This window comes from Cervus elaphus, chromosome 3 (genome assembly GCF_910594005.1).
Source record: "Cervus elaphus chromosome 3, mCerEla1.1, whole genome shotgun sequence".
NCBI classification, from domain to species: domain Eukaryota; kingdom Metazoa; phylum Chordata; class Mammalia; order Artiodactyla; family Cervidae; genus Cervus; species Cervus elaphus.
This window is the reverse complement of record NC_057817.1, coordinates 16,568,035-16,587,660: the sequence shown is the minus strand read 5'-3', so window position 1 is coordinate 16,587,660 and position 19,626 is coordinate 16,568,035. Positions and strand designations below refer to the sequence as shown.

General features: G+C 36.9%; 1 protein-coding gene across 5 annotated transcripts in view; it reads left to right on the top strand.

The window, feature by feature from the left end:
- MGAT4C (MGAT4 family member C) overlaps positions 1–19,626 on the top strand; it is a 769,379-nt gene that overhangs the window by 608,808 nt on the left and 140,945 nt on the right. The window lies entirely within an intron of this gene.

The following is a 19,626-nucleotide window of genomic DNA, read 5'->3' as shown; positions in this document are numbered from 1 at the left end:
TGATTTCCTTTAGGATTGACTGACTGGGTCTCCTTGCTGTCCCAAGGGATTCTCAAGAGTCTTCTCCAACACCACAGTTCAAAAACATCAATTCTTTGGTACTCAGTTTTCTTCATAGTCCATCTCTCATATCCATGCATGACTATGGGAAAAACAATAGCTTTGACAAGACAGATCTTGTTGGCAAAGTAATATCTCTGCTTTTTAATATGCTATCTAGGATGGTCATAGCTTTTCTTCAAAGGAGCCAAGTGTCTTAATTTTATAGCTGCAGTCATCATCTGTAGTGATTCTGAAGCCCACAAAAATAGTCTGTCACTGTTTCCATTTTTTCCCCATCTATTTGCCAAGAATTGATGGGACTGGAGGCCATGATCTTAGTTTTCTGAATGTTGAGTTTTAAGCCAACTTTTTCACTCTCTTCTTTTACTTTCATCAAGAGTCTCTTTGGTTCTTTGGTTTCTGCCATAAGGATGGTGTTATCTGCATATCTGAGGTTATTGATATTTCTCCAGGCCATCTTGATTCTAGCTTGTGCTTAATCCGGCCTGGCATTTTGCATGATATACTCTGCATATAAGTTAAATAAGCAGGGTGACAATATAGAGCCTTGATGTACTCCTTTCCCAATTTGAAACCAGTCTGTTGGTCCATATCCAGTTCTAACTGTAGCTTCTTGACCTGCATACAGATTTCTCAGGAGGCAGGTAAGGTGGCCTGGTATTCCCTTCTCTTTAAGAATTTTCCACAGTTTATTGTGATCCACACAGTGAAAGGCTTTGGCATAGTCAATAAAGCAGAAGTAGATGTTATTCTGGAACTCTCATGCTTTTTCAGTGATCTGGCGGATGTTGGCAATTTGATCTCTGGTTTCTCTGCTTTTTCTAAATCCAGCTTGAACATCAGGAAGTTCTCAGTTCACGTACTGTTGAAGCCTGGCTTGGAGCATTACTTTACTAGCGTGTGAGATGAGTGCAATTTAGCAGTGGTTTGAACATTCTTTGGCATTGCCTATCTTAGGGACTGGAATGAAAACTGACCTTTTCCAGTCCTGTGACCACTGCTGGGTTTTGCAAATAGGCTAGCATATTGAGTGCAGCACCTTCACAGCATCATCTTTTAGGATTTGAAAGAGCTCAACTGGAGTTCTATCACCTCCACTAGCTTTGTTCATAGTGATGCTTCCTAAGACCCACTTGACTTCACATTCCAGGATATTTGGCTCTAGGTGAGTGATCACAACATCGTGGTTATCTGGGCCATGAAGATCTTTTCTGTATAGTTCTTCTGTGTATTGTTGCCTCCTCTTGATATCTTCTCCTTCTCTTAGGTCCATACCATTTCTGTCCTTTACTGTGCACATTTTTGCATGAAATGTTCTTTTCAGCCAATGATGGAGACACTCTCTACAGTCAGCAAAAACAAGATGGGGAGCCAACTGTGGCTCAGATCATGAATTCCTTATTGCCAAATTCAGACTTAAACTGAAGAAAGTAGGGAAAACCACTAAACCATTCTCGTATGACCTAAATCAAATCCCTTACAATTATACAGCGGAAGTGACAAATAAATTCAAGGGATTAGAACTGATAGAGTGCCTGAAGAACTATGGACTCAGGTTTGATTTTATTCAGAGAGGGTTCCAATTAGAGTCTGAATCAAATTTGCCTTCGATGTTTATTAAAATACAGATTGCTAGGGCCTATTTCACTCAATCAGGAACTACCCTACTGAATCGTAATCTCAGGTGAATGGCAGACATGAAGTCTTTTTACATAGCTGGAACAACTTTAATTTTAGGATTAAGAAATGATATTTAAGATCAAGGTAGGAAGTTTGATTTCTACATTTGTAGGAAATCTGAGTAGACTATCCCACAAGTTATGAAGATGTAGGGCAGGCAATTATTTTTAGTATGAAAAAAAGTCATTTAAACAAATAGTTTATTTAGCCTTTACACAACTTAAATGTATTTTTTGCCAATAATGATTTCCTAGTTCATAATATTAGTCTGTCACATTAGTCTAGCTGTCTGTAAGATTCATTGGCCTAGCTACTTACACTAAGGCCTTATAATCTTTAATTATATTTTTGTGAATTATTGTAATTAATTTTCAATATTTAATATTGTTTAATGATATAGTTTATGTATTGCAATTATTATTTTCCTAAATTTTCATTTTTAGTTTTTATATTTTGTGTAATTCTCTACAGTTCTCTTAAATGAGCATGAAGAGTTGCAGACCCTCAGGATCTGGTTCTGTGTTGTTGATTCTTTCAATATAAAATATTTGTACCAAGAGATATGTTATATATATTTTCCCATTTTATTTATATATTGTTTTAAGCATTTACTTTTTCGATATTTTTAGTGATTACATTTTAATTTTTTATTCCTAGTTTAGAGTAACCAAATTCCACCATTAATTTGCTCTATTTTTCTGTTAAAGAAGCATCTCACATGTCAATTAGTAGATGTCTCCAGCAGGTAAAAATGACCAGAATTCTGTTTACCCTGTTATGAATTTTATATTTTAAGAATTATAGTAAGACTTAGAAGATGGTCATAATGATGTATAAGACACATACACTAAATAAATAACACAGTAATGTATATTTATGAGGGGCTCACCACATGCTCTAAAAATGCATAGTTGAATAACATCATGATCTCTGCCCTCAAACAGTTGTAGTTTACCAAAAGATTATTTATGTAAAGTCAATGACCTAGCATCTACCATAAATGTACCATTGCCAGTGAAATATGTATTATTTTCTAAATTTTCATCCAGTCAATAGGATGAGTTATTTATCATTTCAATCACCTTTAACTACTCCAGCCTTTTCAAGGAAATTATGCTTTTCTAATCATTTACTATTCTTTATCACTAAATCATTGACATCATATAAGTGGATTTATCCTTTTCATAAGCTTCTTGAATCTATTTTTGTGTACCTGTATAACAAGAACATGAATATTAAAGAGTGTGATGAATAAGAAGGCATTAATGACATTTATTTAATTTGCATTACATATTTTTATGCATTGCCTTTAATCTCATTATGAGCTGATTCTTTTCAACTGAGGAAATAATGATTTAAAGTAATCATATTTTAAATTCTATATGGATATAATTGATTATAATTTTAGTTTCAAGATTAACCAGTGGCTATTATGCACATTTTTATAATTATACAATGAAAAATCATAAATTAAAAGAGGGAAATGTAATCATCTACTTAGTTCATGAATACTGTTTCAGTTAAAAAATTTACAATTGTTATCTAAAAATCTTGTAGTATATGCAAGCTTGTTTTTCATTTGTTGCCTATATTAAAATACCTCATGCCATGGCAGTATTTGCATTTCCTGCTTGATCTGTACTTAAACCAACTTTGAAGTAACTCTGTTGGCTAAGATAATATAGGTTAAGAGATTGTTTTTCAGTGTACAGAGCATAAATTATAACAATCATACACCCCAAGGGGGGGGTGGGAATAAAGACAAGGGAGATTGACTAAACTGCTCATTAGGTCTATAACAAATTAAACTATTTTCATCTGGTGAATTATCTTGCTCTTGTGGGAAAAAAAAAAAATAACATGAAATTTTGAGTCAGCAGACCAGGGCTACATTTGCATTCTTCCGTCTTTTAGTTGTGAGATTTGAGGAGAGTTATTTGAGCTTTCTGATCCATAACTTACCTAATAAAAAATGAAAATATCAAAACTTCATGGATTTTTTGAGTCTATAATAAAATTTACACTTTTTTTTCTGTACTCTGGAATCAGAATCATTCTCACATTTTTTTCTGCATTATCTCTTTATATAATCTCTCCCATTTCATAGCTATTGTGTATATGCCAATGACTTCCAATATATGACTTCAATCATTACATTGATTACATTATAATTGTCAAAAGATAAATTCAGTAATCTCATGCAAATGTAATAAGCACATACCAAAGACTGTTAGCTTATTAATGACAGGATGCTAAAATTGGTCCAAAGAACATATGCCAAAATAAATGTATATGTTTAAATATGTGTACATTCATGTATATATAAAATGCAATTTAATAAAAGAATTTTAGGGTAACATTTCTAAGTCAAAACTGATAATTGTCTCATAAAGCAAAAACATATTTTTTTTTTCTATTCCACTAGACAGAAATTATATTCATATATACTTAACAACAACCACAAAAACAAATCAAAAGTTAACCTCTGCCCCTACAGAATTGGAAAATAGCCTAATTAATAGCAAGTCAAGGCCAGCACCACACTGAAAAAACACACAATAATCTTTTTTGTGTAAGTTTGGGATAATTTTCCTGGAACACATACACACACACACATACACACACACACACACACACACATATATGTGAAAGTAGAAGTCATTCAGTCGTGTCTGACTCTTTGCGACCCCATGGACTATAAGGTCCATGGAATTCTCCAGGCCAGAATACTGAAGTGGGTAGCCTTTCCCTTTTCTAGTGGATCTTTCCAACCTAGGGATCAAACCCAGGTCTCCCGCATTGCTGGTGGAGTCTTTACCAGCTGAGCCACAAAGGAAGCCCAAATACACACACACACACACACACACACACACACGTACACGTGCATATATATATAATTTTTTATTATATGACATTATATATACATATACATATATATATATATATACACATATATATATGCTTCCCTGGTAGCTCAGACGGTAAAGCGTCCACCTACAATGTGGGAGACCCGGGTTCGATCCCTGGGTCGGGAAGATCCCCTGGAGAAGGAAATAGCAACCCAGTCCAGTATTCATGCCTGGAAAATCCCATGGACTGAGGAGCCTGCGGGGCTACAGTCCATGGGGTCGCAAAGAGTCAGACACAACTTCACTTTCACTTTCATATATATATATGATATATATATTTATATATTTTTATAAATATTTTATATTTATAAATATAAATATATTTTATATCTATATTTTATTTATAAAATAAATAATTTATGATATTTATATTTATATTTTATAAAATATATAAATATTTTATATTTATATATATAAATATATATATATATTTTTTTTAACCAAGTTGGCATTTCCAGTTGGATCAAGTAGTGTCATCAAGCACTATAGATCCTTCGATTATCCTTTTTCCTTTGTATCCACATATTGCCACCATCATGTTCTGTTTTCAGTACTTAAGCCATATTATAAACAATCACATTTTGCACTTTTTTATTCCTTCCTCATTTGGGCTTCCCTGATGGTTCAAGTGGTAAAGAATCCACATGCAACTCAGGAGATGCAGGAGATAGAGGTTTGACCCCTGAATCAGAAAGAAAGTTCCCCCAGAGGAAGAAATGGCGACCTACTCCAGTATTCTTGCCTGGAGAATCCCAGGAACAGGGGAGCCTAGGGGGGCTGCCATCTGTGGGGGTCACACAGAGTCAGACACAACTGAAGTAACTTAGCAGCAGCAGCAGCATCAGAGGAACTGGGCGGGCTACAGTCTATGGAGTTGCAAAGAATTGGACACAACTTAGTGACTGACCAACAACTATGATACCATTATCTTTCACCTATATCACCTCTGTGTCTGCTTAACTTGGTCGCCGTTGCCTTCAGCCTTAACTCCTTACCATCCACTTTCCATACACATGCCACCAAACCATCCAGTTGCTATCCATCTTGCTTAGATACAAAATCCCTACTCCTGTCTACAAGGTTTTCGTGACCTGGCTCTGAACTAACTTAGCAAGTTCACCTCATACTCTTCTCTGCTACACACTTACTGCCCTTCCATTACTTTCATCTTTCTGTTTCTAAATGCTCCAAGATCTCCCACACCTTAACAATAGTTCATCCCTCTCCCCATGATGGACTTCCTCGGTAGCTCAGATGGTAAAGCGTCTGCCTACAATGCGGAAGACCTGGGTTCAATCCCTGGATCAGGAAAATTCTCTGGCGAAGGAAATGGCAACCCACTCCAGTACTCTTGCCTGGAAAATCCCATGGACGGAGGAGCCTGGTAGGCTACAGTCCAAGGGGTCGCAAAGATTCGGACGCTACTGAGCCACGTCATTTTCACTTTCACTTCCCATGGTATTCATCCAAGGATTATTATTTCTTTGGATTTTTGCTTAACTATCACCTCCTACTAGGGGCCTTCCCACTAGACCACTCCATCTACATTAGCACTCTCCCAGGAATTCCTTGATGTCCAGTGGCTAAGACTCTGGGTCCCCAATGCAGGGCTCTGTGATCCTTGGTCAGGGAACTAGATGCCACAACTAAGAGTTTGTATTCTGCAACTAAAGATCCTACATGCAGCAATTAAGACCCAGCACAGCCAAATGAAATAAATAGGTTTCAAAAAGAAAATCAACTCAACTGTATAGTTTATGATTAGTCAAGTCAGTGGTTTTAAATAAATAAATAAGCACTCTCCCATTGGGCTTCCTTGATAGCTCAGTTGGTAAAGAATCCAACTGCAATGCAGGAAACCCTGGTTCAGTTCCTGGGTCAGGAAGATGCTTTGGGGAAGGGATAGGCTACCCACCCCAGTATTCTTGGGCTTCCCTTGTGGCTCAGCTGGTAAAGAATCCGCCTGCAGTGTGGGAGACCTGGGTTTGATCCCTGGGTTGGGAAGATCCCCTGGAGAAGGGAAAGACTACCCCCTCCAGTGTTCTGGCCTAGAGAATTCCAAGGACTCTATAGTCAGTCCATGGGGTCCCAAAGAGTTGGACACGACTGAGCAGTTTTCACTGTCATTACTCTTCGTCCCACCATCCCACTTTATCAGAACACAACTTTTTTGTTTTTTACTAATTTGTTCCATCTTCACTGGAATATAAGCTCCATGAGAACAGCTGTTTTATCTGTCTGATTCAGTGCAGTGTCTTTAGTGTCCAGAAATGGACTAGTCACATGGTAGAAACAACATATGTTTTCAGAAAGAATGAATGACAGATTAAGTGCTAGATGAGTTAAGCTCTCAATAAAAGTGAGTTTCTTGCAGAAAATGGTTGGGTCTACTAAATACTAAATTAATTTATGTGTTTTCTCTGATTTTCTGGCTACAGCTAAGATTGTAATTAGATCTAAACATACCGTCAGAACTAACAGGTCACTCTCTCAATTACCACTTGTAATAATGGAGCTTGGAATTTACTCAAGAAATATTCAACATCAAATAAGTACTGCTCCATGGTAGTAAGTGTTATGAATTTTGTGTGTATGGTATGTGTGTGTGTGTGTGTGTGTGTGTGTGTCTGTGTGTCTGTGTGTCCCTATCACTTGCCTTATCTTTTCAACATGGTATGATTGATGTTATTCTACATCACTAAAATGTTTTTGTCTACAACATCAAATGTCTTCTTAAAGACATGGTTATGTGTCTTAAAGACACATGATTATGCTCGTGTAAAAAGAGAATGCTCACAGTGAGAACAGAGCATATTGAGTGTTTTGACTTTTAAGCAACAATTTTAGAGATAACTGTCTTTGTGATTTTTTATGTATATTTTTATTGAGGTATAGCTGATTTACAATCTTGTGTTCATTTCAGGTGTATAGCAAAGTGATTCAGTTCTCTGTGTGTGTGTGTGTATATATATACACACACACATATATGTATATATACTCTTTTTCATATTATTTTCCATTATAAATTATTACAGGATATTGAATATAGTTCCCTGTGCTATGCAATAGTCCCCTGTTGTTTATCTATTTTATATACAGTAGTGTGTATCTGTTAATTCCAAACTCCTAATTTATCCTTTCCACCACTTCCCTTTTGGTAACTGTAAGTTTGTTTTTTATGTGAGTCTGCTTCTGATTTGTAAATAACTTCATTTCTAGCTTTTTTTACATTTTATATATAATATATGGCATTTTTCTCTGACTTACTTCACTTAGATTTAATCTAAGTAATCTCTAGATCCATCACTGTTGATACAAATGGTATTATTTCATTCTTTATATGGGTGAGTAATATTCCATTGTGTATGAGTGTGTGTGTGTGTGTGTGTATCCTTTTTATCCAATCATTTGCTAATGGACACTTAGGTTGCTTCCTTGTATCTTTTTAACTGAACATGTGAGATAGAAAGTAAACTAACTTTTCCGAAGATTCAATTCTGTGTCTGTTTTTTGTGGTTTTTAGGATTATACTTCCATGATTTCCTTCATGGACAATCAAGTGCATTTATATATTTGTCTAGTGGGTGTATGCTGACATATTAATTTTACAGTTGACTTTTTTTCTACTGAGTTGATTATCAGTGAATTCAAGAGATTCCCTCCAAAAGTAGGAGAACTAGAGGTCAAGTACTTGTTGGATTTACAGCTATTTGTATTGAGAGAGGACAATTTTATCTTTTTAATATATTTTTTGGTTTTAATGTCAGGGAACTGTGACCCTATGGCTTTCTCCACCTTTAGGGGCACGCAGGTACAAAGAGTGTTAGTTCTATAACCAGTGGTACAGATTAGAATTTGTGGAGTAGAAAACATAACAGCTTGTACTGTCAGGACCATCATATAGTATCTTTAGCAGGATTGAAAAGTGATGTAATCTGGATTGGACACATTAGCAAAACCCTAAAGGGCCCATGGGAGTAATGAGAAAGTCAGTTCTATATACTGCTCTCTTTTCATTTCTTATAAAACATACCTGGACCTTATACGTATGTACATGTGTTAATGCAATATGTCAGCATAGATTTTCAACTCAAATTACATACTCACGTATTTCCTGGCATTACAACAGGAGGCTCAGAGGGTAACAAATCTGGCTGCAATGCAGGAAACACAGGAGGCATGGGTTCAATCCCTGGGTTGAGAAGATCCCCTGAAGGAGGGTATGTCCCTCTACTCCAATGTTCTTGCCTGGAGAACCCCATGGACAGAGGAACCTGGTGGGCTATGGTGGTGGGATCACAAAGAGTTGGGCCCGATTGAAGCAACCGAGTATACACGCACACACTAGATCCCTAAATATATCTTGAATGCATGCTATATGAATAAGAGATGGATTTCTTTCTAAACAGACTAGCCCTGTGAGATCTACCATGACAGAATAGGAAGCTGTGTATATTAAGCATTGTAGGGTAAATCTTCCAGGGAAAGCAACAAGGAATTAAAAAAAAAAAAAAAAACGCCCTATATCACCTGGCAAAAGGTGGAGAGGCTGAAGGTAGAGAGGCAGTTCAAGAGAGTTTTCAGGAAGGTCAAGCCTGAGGTCAGTGTTAGGAGGACTGCTGAACCTGACAAGTGTGAACCTGGTGGTAGATGTGAGCCTAGGATAACGGCATAGGGCTGGGAGGTCTGGCCATAGGACCTAGAAATTTCATGTAGAAATTTGAGGGGATGAAGGTTATAGAACAGCCTTAGTGGCAGGAACAAGGTGAGGGTCCATTTGAGGAACCAGAGCAAGAAAGCATGAGCCAGGGCTTAAGCTACAAGCCATCAGTTATGCCTACTATTGAATGAAGTGCCTGAATTATGGAAATTGGTCAATCAATCAGTAAGAAAGTAATTTGAAACAGGATATTATTTAAAAGTTATAATTAGGTTACACAATTTTATTTTAATAAAATACATAGAAATATTCTTTCATCAATCTTTTCATATGGTGCCAAGATATTTCCCCCCTCTGTGTGCTAGTCCATTGATTTGAATTCCATTTTATATTTCAGAGCAGAAAAGGGTTAACTCGGCAAGCCTGGATTGTTCAAAATCTGTACATTCCAAAGAAAGTTTTATCTTCATTATTGATCATTGGCTGGCTTTTAAGAGATAACCCTAAACCCTTGGAATATTGTACTTGACAGGAGCATTTTTATATGCCTGATGCCTTGGGCCAGTCTGTTTTCGTCCTATAAGCGCTACATGCCTGTATTACTGACTCTCAATAAAACTCTGGATACCAACTCCTGGCTGGGCTCACCACATTGGTAACATTTAGTATGTGTTCTCACGCGTCACTGATGGGTGATTGTCCCCATGTTACTGCACTAGGAGGGGACACTTGGAGGCAGCATCTAGTTTCTCCTAGACTTTGCCCCATGTAACTTTTCCTTTGTTGATTTTAAACTGTTTCTTTTCTCTGTAATAAATCATAACCACGAAAATGACAGCTTTTCAAAGTCCATTGAGTCCGTCTAGAGAATTATTGAGCCTTCAGGTTGTCTGGGGATCTCTGACACAACTTTATGAGCCACACCTAAAACTGTGCAATTCAGATTGCAACTTGAACCCACAGTCTTAGGACTTCATTGAAGCTCAGTTTCTGGATGTCTCATCACAGAAAGAAGTCAGTGAGAGACAAAGCAATAGCTAAGAAGTGGATTTATTTAGAGAGAAATACACTCCACAGACAGGGTGGGGACACCTCAGAAGGCTAGAGGGCCCCATATTTGGGGTGATTAGTTTTTATATAGGCTGGGTAATTTCATAGGCTAATGAGTGGGAGGATTATTCCAACTATTTTGAGGAAGAGGTGGAGATGTCCAGAAATTGGGCTCTTTTTTTTGTTTTAACAGGTAGCCTTGGAATTATCACGGCACCTGTGTGTTTCATTTAGTAAGCTAATGTATTCAAATGACCACATAACAAGGATCAAGGTCCACTGAAAATCAAATCTTCCGCCATCTTGGACCTAGTTTTTTCTAACCAGTTGTTGCCATGTCCTATGATTGTGCGTGCTAAGTCGCTTCCATCGTGTCTGACTCTTTGTGACCCTATGGGCTAGCCCACCAAACTCCTCTGTCCATTGAGTTCTCCAGGCAAGAATACTGGAGTGGGTAGCCACTCCCTTCTCCAGGGGATCATCCTGACCCAGGGATGGAACCCAGGTCTCCTGGACTGAGGACAGATTCTTTATCATCTGACCCACCAGGGAATCCCATCCTATAGTTATGTTGCCCTTTTAAAGGTTGAGCCCTGCCCCCTTCCCTCTTGTTTCATACCCATAAGCATTATCATTGATTTCTGGGGTTTGTTTTTGAAGAAGAAGAAAGGGAAATTAATGGCACTTGAAAGCTGGGTGCAAAGCTTTACCAAATTTATGATTTTTTAATTAAAGGAAAAATTCATTTTGCAAAATCACGTATGATGAGTGATACATTGACTTGTGGTGGGCAAGAGGGAGTTGAAAGGCAGAAATACTTCCCAAATAACAGCTAGCATTTACTGAACATGTATCATTAGGGCTTCCTTGGTGGCTCAGTGGTAAAGAATCTGCCTGCTAATGCAGGAGAAGCAGGAAACATGGGTTTGATCCCTGGGTAGGGAAGATCCCCTGGAGGAGGAAATGGCAACACACTCCAGTAGAAATTCTTGGCTAGAAAATCCCATGACACTCCAGTATTCTTGCCTAGAAAATCCCATGGACAGAGGAGTCTGGTAGGCTATAGCCCAAGGGGTCACAAAATAGTCAGATGTCACGGAGCACACACGCATTATTTGCCAAGCCTTTTTGTATACACTTTATGTTTTAACTCACTTAATCTTCAATTTTGTCATAATAAGATGTGTCTACTTGGATACACTGAGATGAACACCAGTAAGTAGGGTAATTCTACTTACCTGCTTACAAAGAAGAAAGAAAGTTTGAGTTTTTAACTTAGCTTACTAATAGAATATTTTCCCTAAATACTCCCTAAATTTATGGATTTAAATCTCCATTTTGTTGGGAACTACGGTACTTCTTTATAAGTTATATTTGGAGATAGAATTTGATAAAGTGAAAGTCATTCAGTCCAGTCCAACTCATTGTGAGCCCATGGATTATACACTCTGAAATTCTCCAGACCAGAATACTGGAGTAGGCAGTCTTTCCCTTCTCCAGGGGATCTTCCCAACCAAGGGACTGAACCCAGGTCTCCCACATTGAGGCAGATCCACAAGGGAAGCCCAAGAATATTGGAGTGGGTAGTCTGTCCCTTCTCCAGAGGATCTTCCTGACCCAGGGATCTAACCAGGGTCTCCTGCATTGCAAGTGGATTCTTTACCAGCCGAACTAACAGGGAAGCCCCAAAATTTGATACTGGTGTTGTAAACAACCACAAGTCATTTATTGAGGGAATGTTAATACAATTTGAGGCCTCTGTTTAAGAGTTATGGTCAAAGATATCATCTCACAAGGAGCCTCCACTTTAGCTTTTTGTAGCTTTCTTTTCCAGTACAGGTTTAAAATGGAAGTTGAAATTTTGTGCTTTTTACTCTTCCATATCTATGGGATGACTAAATGTTACTAGACTTTGTATGAAATGTGTAGGGAAGTGGGTACTATCTTACCTGACATGCTTAAATTTGTTTTAAATAAAACCTTAGACAGTTAATTCACTTCAAAAAGCATATAAGGAATTATATTTATTCTGGAATTTAAATTTTGAATGTAAACCTTAGTTAATAAATGAAAATCAACTATTTCTATTTTGACTGATCTTGAAAGGACATATCCATGATATGTTTGTCTCCTTTAATAGTACAATTTTAAAATTGGAATTTGAGGAAATACCAAATTTTCAGAAAAAGTCCAATTAAATCTTTGAAAATGAAGTGTTAATCATTCAGTCATGTCCAACTCCTTGTGACCCCATGGGCTTAGCTTGCCAAGTTCCTCTGTCTACGGGATTCTCAAGGCAAGAATACTGGCATGGCTAGCCATTCCCTTCTCCAGGTGATAATTAAACCTATAAGTGTCAATAATTTAATATTAACTATTATCATGCTACTATTATTTCTTTGGTATGTGAAAATGCTTTAAAATATAAGCATTTTATATTAATGTGAAAGGTTGAAAATATCTCTCACATTGTATTTAGCATCAAGAACTCATTCTTTATTTTTTCTAATATACAAGAAAATTTACATTGAGCATGAGAAATAAGAACTTAAAATATCATGTATTACAGACCCTCCCACTGATAAATCATATCACAGCTATACTTCTATTTTCTCTTCTATAATTGTTCATAAAATAAAAAGGGGGGCTCATCAGTGCTTGAGGAGAGATATAAAAATTGAACATTAATTTTATTCAGATGAGATGATTTGTATGCAAGCTGATCAGGCTACAAGTTTATCTCATTACAAGCTCAAGGCTGTAAGCATTTCATCATTTCTTGGGTGCCATTAAGTTTAATAGTATGACTGCCTACTTGTGTATTAAAAATGTGCGGCTGTTCTGCAGTTCTGTATGATGATGAAGTGTTTGTGAATATTTATTACTTCAGTCTTTAGTGCTCTCAACTTTATACTAAATAGCAAAGTTAATTGCCTGTACTGCTCTAATTGCATTGTTTAGAAAATACCATCCTTTTCCTCTTCAGTTGCAGAGATATTTTTGAAGTGCAATAATTGGCATGTGCAATAATTTGCACCCCAAAATGAAGCACAGTAGGTCCACTTAGTCTCTGGCAGGGTCAATTAGCTCCTTGCCCTTTTCTCTGGTAATGCAAGTTCTGCTGATCTGAAGCAGTTACTGGGGCACTGATTTGCATATACAATTTGTTTTAAGAAATTTTGATAAGAATACAAATTTTTTAGTGACAAAAAAGGTGTGTTTGCAAGAAGCCTTTAAAAGACACACTGTTTAACTAGCATTCACTTCATTATTCTCTTCCAAACTGGTAGTTCATATGAAATGCTTCAAAATGCATTTTATTGTTGTTATTTACTGTTTTGTTTTGTTTTTTTTGCCTTGGTTCTTCAAATGTTTCTCTTCCGTTTTTGCTTTCACTGGAACCCTGTAGCTTTTCTGTTTGGAAATAAAGCTCTGAAATCCAGAGATATGAGATTTAGCCTTTAGTTTTGTTTCTCAAGTCTTGTCCTATAGAGACCATTTTACCTTTCTATTTGTGCTTCTACATAGTCCAAATAATGGGTAGCACACATATATGTTACAATCCAAGCTACTTTCTCCCTCCATCACTAATTTCACTGTAGTCACATGGAATTGTCCTAGTGGTTTAAACCTTTGAGTATAAACAATTTCACCCAATATAATCTGCATCTTTTCCCCTTCTCTGTGACTCACTGTGGTTTAGCAATTTCTCTAACTTTGAAGGAGAGGCAAAGCTAAATCTCCTTATGTAAATATCTTTGATGCCACACTCAAAAGAGATTTATACTTAATCCAGGTACATGCTATTTAGGCAGAAAGCATTATTCTAAACAATAGGAAAATTGTAGTATTTTAATTTTTTTTGTATATTGCTGCTATCTTGCCTCTTCTCTTCACCTTCACCTCATTGAGTCTCAGACCCCTCAGTATTTAGACCCACCTTTCTCTGGATCCAAGATGATACATATGCACTTCAAGATGAAAACAAATAAACAAAAATTACAGCAGCATACACACACAGTTCATAATTTCCATAAAGATAAAGAACCCATCCCCTACTGTTTAGATGGGCCTATGCTAAGTCAGTTTGCTGAGAGCTGTGTAGTAGATGTGTAGTAGACTCTTATAGACTAGATAGTGTTTAAGATAAGTAAAATATGTCTGTGAAAACAAGAGGGATAAAGGCAAATTGATATAAAAGTGCATGCTACAATCTGGAAAAAATAATATTAGAATATACAAAGATAGTATCAAGTAAGGTAGATTGATGTCAAAATTAAAGGTTCTGAATCTCAGTGATAATGACTTTTAAGTTATTCTGGTAACTACTGATAAGCCACACAATTTTCACCCAGTGAATAAAATGTGAGTGCAAGCTCAGTCACACAGTGTGTCTGACTCTTTGCGACCCCCTGGACTGTAGCCCGCTAGACTCCTCTGTCCCAGGGATCAAACCCATGTCTCCGGCAGCTCCTGCATTGGCAGGTGGAAACTTTACCACTGAGCCACCTAGGAAGCTCTCAATGAATAAAATAATTCTGTGTAATTCATGGGAAAGAAAGCTTTTAAAGAACTGGAAATGTTTACAAATATTCCATGCTATATATTAATGTAAAAGCTTGAAATGGTCTCTTACACTGTATTAATAGTTAACATCAAGAACTCAGTCTTTACTTTTTCTAATATACACTACAACATGCATTGAAACCCAGAAATAAGAATTTAAAACATCATGTATGCTAGAATGAGAAGGTTGTACAGCTTGCAATTTCTATGAGAGATTTAAATAGAGTGAAAGAACATGAAGCAGAAGTCAGAAAATAATATTCTACTTAAAATACTTTAAAAATAACTTCAAAAAACAGGTGATAGATATAACTTCTAATTATAAGTACATAAGAATGAGTGTGAGGTGAGGTGTAGAAATCAGGAAGACTCATGTGAAAACAACAACAAAAAAAATTGTATCTCCCTCAGAGAATAGAGTACACATTCTCTAGGTAATTGAACAAATGAATATGCATTAAAGTGAAAAATAAGATAGAACAGATGGGTTCCTTGAAGCGAGTGTGGATATTCATTTTACCTGTGGTCTTCTGCACAGAATAACCTGTAGTCACAAGCAAGTAAGCCTTCCCTGATAGCTCAGTTGGTAAAGAATCTGCCTGCAATGCAGGAGACCTTGGTTCGATTCCTGGATCAGAAAGATTCGCTGGAGTAAGGGATAGGCTACCCACTCCAGTATACTCGGGCTTTCCTTGTAGCTCAGTGGAGAAGGAAATGGCAACCCACTCTAGTACCCTTGCCTGGAAAATTCCATGGATGGAGGAGCCTGGTAGGCTACAGTCCATGGGGTCGCAAAAAGTCGGACGTGACCGAGCAACTTCACTTTCTTTCTTTCTACAGTTCCTTTTGGAGAAGGAAATGGCAACCCACTCCAGTGTTCTTGCCTGCAGAATCCCATGGACGAAGGGGCCTGGTGGGCTACAGTCTATGGGGTTGCAAAGAGTCGGGCAGGACTAAGCAACTAACACACACACACACACACACACACACACACACACACACACACACACACACACACACACACACACACACACACACACTTGTGGCTCAGCCGGTAAAGAATCCACCTGCAGAAAAAAAAAAAAAAGAATCCACCTGCAATCTGGGAGGTTTGATTCCTGGCTTGGGAAGATCCCCTGGAGAAGGGAAAGGCTACCCACTCCAGTATTCTGGCCTGGAGAATTCTACGGACTGTATAGTTCATGGAGTCACAAAGAGTTAAACAGGACTGAGTTTCACTTTCACTTCCAATAGAACAGTTGGATTGTACCACGACTGGCTGATAGGAGAACGCATAGATAACTGTCTCGGGTGTTCAGATCTATTACCAACCTGTTGAAATTTAAATATATTCTTCAATTTCTGATCAGAAGGAACATCTGTAACATACTTCGCATGTCTCAAAGAATTGCTGTGGGCTTTTTAAATTAATTATTATAATGAAATTTTTCATAAACTAAAAATATTTTTCATGTAAACACGTTTTCATGCCCCACCTGATAGTACAAGCCTATTCTTTTTTTTTTTTTTTTCAAATATTTATTTATTTACATGGCTGCTCTGAGTCTTAGTTGCAGGATGCAGGATGTTTCGTTGTGGCAGTCAAGCTCTTAGTCACAGCACGTGGGATCTGGTTCCCTGACCAGGGATTGAGCCCAGGCCCCCTGCACTGAGGTGGCGCCTTAGCCACTGGACCACCAGGGAAGTCCCTACAAGCCTATTCTTAAGGCTATAGGCTGGCAGTGTGCTGTGACAGTTCTTCCCTGGGATCTAATATTGGATGGGATTTCTTTGTTATAGTGAAAGTTACTTACTGAAATTTATTTTTCTCCTGTCTCTTGCTGTTTCTCTCTTTAACATATTCATTAATGAGACTCTATATTTTTATATACTGTTAATTTTTATTTCTTTGTGTACCAGAGTTTTAATGTGATCAAATAAAAACAGGTAATGTAGATAAATTACTACCAAACTCTGAATCCTACCTCACTAATTTTCTGTAATTATTAGATCATTGTCAAATGTAAACATATTTAATTTCCTAACACTAACAATCCATTATGAAATGAAAAATCTATAGGAAGAACCTTCTGGACACCTGATTATCTCAGGAACATAGATGTTTTCACAGCATTAAAATATAATTAGGTCTAGCTTTAGCCAAGTTTAGAAGGGCTTGAAAATCTGCTCCTCCTAATTAATGTCTAATTGTTGGTAATTATGTTGTTCAGCTTTGTGCACAACCCAATTTATTTATTATTTTTTTGCACCAGGGCCCATGCCAATTATACTTTGGCCACAACTGTCAAGGCTATCAACAAATTAAACACTGATTGCCAGGGTTGTTTGATAATGGTCTCCTACCAGTCTGCATAAAGTAACTAGGTTCTTAAACCAGAAAAATCAAGTCTGCATTAAATGTTGGATCTCTTACATCAATTCTAATTAACCACTAATGGCTAGCCAGGCCCGAATTTCATTCAGAAGCTAGAAGTGACTATCCACATATGTTATAGATATCTGCTCCTTATAATGTTTAAAATATTTAGAAACTGCTTAAATGTTGTAGGGCCTGACAGAGAATTTAGCAGGATTTTTGCATTTAAATAGCTTTATGTTTCTGCAGTTGCTTATGATTTACTTTACTGTAGCAAAATAGAACCTTTAAGATTTTTCTTTCCTTTATGTTGTTTTCCTGTTAAACAGCTACATGTCGCAAGCTGAAACAGTGCAAAATGAAAAGCATGCATTGAAAGTTTTTACAGTTTTATTGATTTTTTTCTCATTAAAAACCTCTTAAAATGAAAATAATTTAAATCCCTAAGGACAAATTTTACAATATAACCTAAGAGCATTTTTAACTTTCTTGTTACAGAGACAACTTAGATAACTTTTAACACAGGAATTAAAACATAAAATCTCTTGTAAAAACCTTCCTATAACGATAATTACTCTACTCTTGCCTATAGCAACCCATAAAGATATGTCACTGAAAATATGTTACACATTACAGTGGTGATATATAATACCAAGATCCGTGATAAAATGAATCTTCAGGGTGAAGATATTTGGGGTTATAATTCATGGGAACAATAGCATTTAGTGCTCCAAAGTATATCATGAGAGTGGCAACTCTGTGATGAAATGCAATACATAATCTCTTCAGTCACATACACCAATTTTTTTCTGACCTGAAGAGTATTTTGTCTCTATTTTAATGTCATGATTCTTAGCATTGTAGCAAAACTAGATATAAGACTTGTACTTGAGGGTATATAACCAGCATTGCAGTTTCAATTAGAGGAAGCTATCAGCAGTTTCACTGCATATAGGCTTCCTGGTAAAAGAAATATTTCACCTGCTGAAATAAAAGAATATTCATCAGCATAGCCTACAATGACTGTGTAAACCTGTTTAAACAGTAATGACTGTTTAAACCTGAAATGAAAAATTTGAATTCTAAGCATAACATGGACCAGGTCATCAATAATGTGTAAGAAAGTCTAAGGTACATGCAAGATTGTCCCTCTTTACATTCCCCTGATGGTCTCACCTGGATGCCCAATGTACCTTACTGACTCCCTCTTCAACTAACCCAGAGTTGGACTTTATTATATTCTTTATTCTTGTCACTGGAATTTACTGAACACGTATTATGTGCTAGGCAGTATCCTAGGGGCTGAAATCACAAAAAAGGAAGTCAACATGGTTTGCATTCTGGAAAAGGCTACCATGGGAACAAGCCACCATAAATCATTTACTATCACAAGGGATCCTTGATCTATGATTTTTTTTTTCTTAATTTCTCCTCCCTCCACCCACTAGTTCCTGCTGCTTTTATGTGCTAGGATCAGCAACCTACAATATGCCATAAAAACATGTTTAGTGATTAAAATTTCTGTTAAGAATACTTTCTGTTTCTTCCTTTTCTTCTTCTTCTTCCCTTTTTTTCTATATTCTTCTACCCAGGTTTTCAGATTTCCTTCTTGTTGGATTATCTTGATTTGTTCTTTGGTTCTCCTCTCTACCAAATCAACGCTGATATAATAAATTAAGATAAAAATCTCAATATCAAAGGAGAGCAAAATTGGAATAAATAGCAGACTGTGGTTGGGATTACAGAAGTTAGATTTTGATGTGAAATATCTCATTTGATCACAGGTAAGTTTGACAGGCAAATGGTATTGAACCTAGTATTGAAGTCTTTTCTCCTTGTAGTTATCAATCCACGAAAAGAAGTATGTGTACATAGGCCTCTTGTTAAAGGAGTACAAGGAACTGAAAAGCCCTTTGGAAACCAAATGAGAAACTCCATCTGCAATCTGTCTCTGTCTGCTCTATTAGCTTGATTGTCTTCTAGGCATACGACCTTTTTTCCTACCTTCAGCATCCACATGATTACCTTAAAGTATTCATGCTCACATCACTTGACTTCTGGATGTAGACAGTAGATCTAATTATCCAACCCTGAATTTTAGTCTTAATTTTTCAGAGAGAATCAACCTGGCGTGGCTCAGAAGTTTGTCCCTAGAAGGACTGATGATAACTGGGGCGGGGTGGAGGGGCGCAGATCGTAAAGTTTATGAGGTTTTCTTAGAATTCCTGCTTCTGCATGTGAGTGTTGTTTGGATCCTAGCACAAAGCCACCACCCTGAGAAAAATGGATGCTGACTCTCATAACAAAGAAGGCGAATTCTG